Below are 5,055 nucleotides of genomic sequence, written 5' to 3' on the forward strand. Positions count from 1 at the left end.
GTGTTTTGCTTCTGAATATGTGATCAGTTTTAGTTTAAGTGCTGTGTGGCAATGAGAAGAATGTATATTCTGTTGTTGTGGGGTGGAGAGTTCTGTAGATAGCTATTAGGTCCAATTGATCCAGAGCTGAGTTCAGGTCCTGAATATCTTTGATAATTTTCTGTCTCAATGATCTGTCCAGTATTGTCAGTGGGGTGTTAATGTCTCCCACTCTTATTATGTGGTAGTCTAAGCTCTTTGTAGATCTCCAAGAACTTGCTTTATGAATCTGGGTGCTCTTATATTAGGTGTATATATATTTAAGATGGTTAGCTTTTCTTGTTGAATTGATCCCTTTACCGTTATGTAATGCCTTTCTTTTTCTTTTTTTTTTATCTTTGTTGGTTTAAAGTTTATTTTGTCAGAAATTAGGATTGTGACCCTTGCTTTTTTCTGTTTTCCATTTGCTTAGTAAATTTTCCTCCATCTGTTTATTTTGAGCCTATGTGTGTCTTTGTACTTGAGATGTGTCTCTTGAAGAGAGCATACCCATGAGTCTTAGCTCTTTATCTAGCTTGCCATTCTGTGTTTTAATTGGGGCATTTAGCTTATTTACATTTAAAGTTAGTATTGTTATGTGTGAATTTGATCCTGTCATCATGATGCTGGCTGGTTATTTTGCAGACTTGTTGATACAGTTGCTTCATGGTGTCACTGATCTGTGTGCTTCAGTGTGTTTTTGTAGTGGCTGGTACCAGTTTTTCCTTTGGATATTTAGTGCTTTCTTCAGGAGCTCTTGCAAGGCAGGCCTGATGGTGATGAATTCCCTCAGCATTTGCTTGTCTGAAAAGGATTTTATTTCTCCTTTGCTTATGAAGCTTAGTTTGGCCAGATATGAAATTCTGGGTTTAAAATTCTTTTCTTTAAGAAAGTTGAATATTGGCCCCCACTCTCTTTTGATTTGTAGGGTTTCTGCTGAGAGATCTGCTGTTAGTCTGATGGATTCCCTTTGTAGGTGACCTGGTCTTTCTCTTTGGCTGCCCTTAACATTTTTTCTTTCATTTTGACCTTGGCAAATCTGATAATTATGTGTCTTGGGGTTGGTCTTTTTGTGGAGTATTTTATTGGGTGATATGATTTGGCTGTGTCCTCACCCAAATATCATCTTGTATTGCAGCTCTTATGATTCCCACGTGTCATGGGAGGGATGTGGTGGGAGGCAACTGAATCATGGGGGCAGGTCTTTCTCGTGCTATTCTCATGATAATGAATAAGTTTCATGATATCTGAGATCTGATGGTTGTGTAAAGGGGAGTTCCCCTACACTTGCTCTCTTGCCTGCTGCCATGTAAGATGTGACTTTGCTCCTCATTCATCTTCTGCTTTGATTGTGAGTCCTCCCCAGCCATGTGGAACTGTGAGTCAATTAAACCTCTTTCATTATAAATTACCCAGTCTCAGGTATGTCTTTATTAGCAGTATGAGAACAGACTAATACACTGAGGTTCTCTGCAGTTCCTGAATTTGAATGTTGGCCTGTCTTGCTAGGTTGGGATGTGCTCCTGGATGATATCTTGACGTATGTTTTCTAACTTGGTTCCATTCTTCCCATCTCTTTCAGGTACCCCACTCACTTGTAGGTTTAGTCTTTCTACATAATTCCATATTTCTGAGACGTTTTGTTCATTCTTTTTTATTCTTTTTTCTCTATTCTTGTCTGTCTGTCTTATTTCAGAAAGACAGTCTTCAGGCTCTGAGACTCTTTCCTCTGCTTGGTCTGTTCTGCTATTGATACTTATGATTGCATTGTGAAGTTCTTGTATAGTGTTTTTCAGCTCCATCAGATCAGTTGTTTTTCTCTCTAAATCGGCTCTTCTGGCTTTCAGCTCCTGTATTGTTTTATCATGATTCTTAGCTTATTTGCATTGGGTTACAAAATACTTCTTTAGCTCACTGAAGTGTGTTATTACCCACCTTCTGAAGCTTACTTCTGTCAATTCAGCCATTTCAGCCTCAGCCCAGTTCTGTGCCCTTGGTGGAGAGGGGTTGCGGTCATTTGGAGGAGAAGAGGCACTCTGGCTTTCTGAGTTTTCAGCACTTTAGCATTAATTTTTGTCTCATCTTTGTGGGCTTATCTACCTATGATCTTTGAGGTTGCTGACCTTTGAATGGGGTTTTTGTGGAGTCTCTTTTGTTGATGTTGTTGTTGTTGTTTTCTGTTTATTTGTTTTTCTTTTAACAGTCAGGCTACTCTATCATAAGGCTGCTGTGGTTTGCTGGAGGTCCACTCCAGACCCTATTACCTCAGTTTTTCCCATACCTGGAGGTACCACCAATGAAGGCTATGAAACAGCAAAGATGGCAGTCTGCTCTTTCCTCTGGAAGCATCATCCTAGGGGTGTATTGACCTGTTGCTGCCCAAACGTACCTGTAGGAGGTGGCCGGAGACCCCTCTTGGGAGGTCTCACCCAGTCAGGAGGAACAGGATCAGTGACCAGCTAAAGCAGTCTGGTTGCTTTTTGGTATAGCAGGTGTGCTGTTCTAGGGGATGCCCTTCCTTCTCTGGACGATTTATATTCTCCAGAGCTGGCAGGCTGGAGTGGCTGAGTCAACCAAACTGCAGAGATGGCGCCTGCCCATCCTCCCTGGGAACTCAGACCCGTCTCAGGCAGATTCCAGTCTGTTGCCATCAGCTGGCTGGAATTCTAAGCCAGTGGGACTTAACTTGTGGGGTGTCATGGTGGTGGGATGTGCAGAACGAGGCTGCTTGGCTCCCTGGATTCAGACCCCTTCCTAGAGATATGTATGAATGGATTTCTCACCTCACTGGGAATCCTGGGGCTGCAGTATATAAAACTCTGTGTGTGCCTGAGTGGCTGATCTACTAAGACTCCACACAGCTCTGTATATTGGACCCAAGGCCCGGTGGTGTTGGCTCATGAAGTGATCTCCTGATCCACAGATTGCAAAGATCCATGGGAGAAGCATGGTTTCCCAGACTGTGTTGCACAATCACTCACTGCTTCCCTTGGTGGGGATGGGAGTTCCTTTGGCTTTATGCTACTCCTGGGTGGGCTGTTGTCCTCCCCAACCCCAAAAGCTTTTTTTCATTTTTTGTGGTTTTAGTTGTTTGCCTAGTTAGTCCCAGTGTAAGAACCTGGATATTTCAGTTGAAGGTGCTGAATTTACTCACCCCTTTTCATTCCTTTCCATGAGTGCTGACTGCAGCTCCTTCTAATTGGCCATTTTGGATCCCCCACTCAAGAGATTTATTTCAAGGAATTAGCTTAGCTGACACAATTGTGGAGGAGACAGGCAGGTCTGAAATCTGCAGGGTAGGCAGGCTGGTTGTAGACTCAGGGAAGAGGTGATGCTGCAGTATGAGTACAAAAGCAGTCTGCTGGCAGAATTCCTTCTCTGGGAGAGTTCAGTCTTGTTCTTTCTTGTTTTTTAGTTTTGTTTTGTTTTTCTTGTTTTTTGAGACAGGGTCTCGCTCTGTCACACAGGCTGGAGTGCAGTGGTGTGATCTCAGCTCACTGCAACCTCTGCCTCCTGGGTTCAAGCAATTCTCATGCCTCAGCCTCCTGGGTAGCTGGGATTACAGGTGTGTACCACCATGCCTGGCTAATTTTTTTTGTATTTTTAGTAGAGACGAGGTTTCACCATGTTGGCCAGGCTGGTCTCAAACTCCTGATCTCAAGTGATCTGCCCGCCTTGGCCTCCCAAAGTTCTGGGATCACAGGCATGAGCCAGAGTGCATGGCCAAGTTCAGTCTTCGTCTATTAAAGCCTTCAACTGATTGGATGAGGCCCACCCACATTATGGAGGATAGTCTGCTTTGCTCAGTCTACTGTTGTAAATGTTAATCTCATCTAAAAGACATCTTTATAGAAACATTTAGAATAATGTTTGACCATGTATCTGGGTACTGTGGCTCAGCCAAGTGGACAGGTAAAATTAACCATCTCTCTACTCTTTCTTTTTCTTTCACCAAAAGCCTCCTAGCATCTTCTACCGGTTTGTACATTAAAAAGAGAATTAGGTTGATTCTTGGAAACTTGAAACTCATCTTAGTGATGTGTATTAATTTTTATGCTCTCATTATTAGAATCTCACATTAGCATGGCCTAATTTCTGCTACCAGGAATAAGATGTGTGCTGTGCTAATGGGAAATGATATATTTAGTGTTTTGTATGATCATTCTTTAGGGTCTGTGTCCCTTTAATTGGATGAGAGCCCACGTGGAGTGGGTAGATAATAGTGTCCTTTCTGCTTACCCCTGCATTAGGAATAAAAGAGAAAGAAAATATGTGTGTGCTCAGGAAAAAAATCCATTATTTTAGTTATTCAAGATATTATAATCAATATAATAACTTTCAAGTACCTTCCAGTTAGTAAGCTTTTCAGAGTATAAATTAATTCCATATCAGCTGAAACCAGTGGCTTTTCCCATGTTGGGTTCAATTGTAGTTATGGATGACATAAGCTTTTCCATCAAGTGTAATAACTAAGTTCTAATTTTGTTGGCCAGTGTAATTAACACAATAACAAAACATAATTAAAAATAAGGGCTATTTTTTTCAGACGTTATATAAATATATTATGCTTAGCAGATAGATGACATTTTTGAATTAGAGGAGTTTTAATTAATTCAATGCTTAAGTACCACAAGCAATTTAATTTTCACAATATGTTAAGTACCCATATTCAGTTTACAAAATACCACAATTGTGTGAAATTGATCTTTTGATTCATTTGATTCATCATGACATTTCTATTTGTTACATGAAAAAATATAACATTTTGAAGTCAATCTATGTTTCCTTCCAAGATTAAGAAAATGACAAATGATGTAGACCCTTTAAACATATGGACCAAGTCTCCCATTTCTCCAAACAAGAGACTTATGATATTTTGGTTTGTCTGAGGAAGAAAGCTGGCTGTTGCTACCAGGGTAAACTAGGGAATAGCCTGGTCTACTCCAGTTGAGGAACAGCTATAAGGTCTCTTTGGTGCTCTGTTGGTTCCTTTAGCAATAAGAAGGGCAAGTGATCATGAAAATGACTATACTTCAT

Source organism: Pan paniscus, chromosome 3 (assembly GCF_029289425.2).
Source record: "Pan paniscus chromosome 3, NHGRI_mPanPan1-v2.0_pri, whole genome shotgun sequence".
Taxonomy (NCBI): Eukaryota; Metazoa; Chordata; class Mammalia; order Primates; family Hominidae; genus Pan; species Pan paniscus.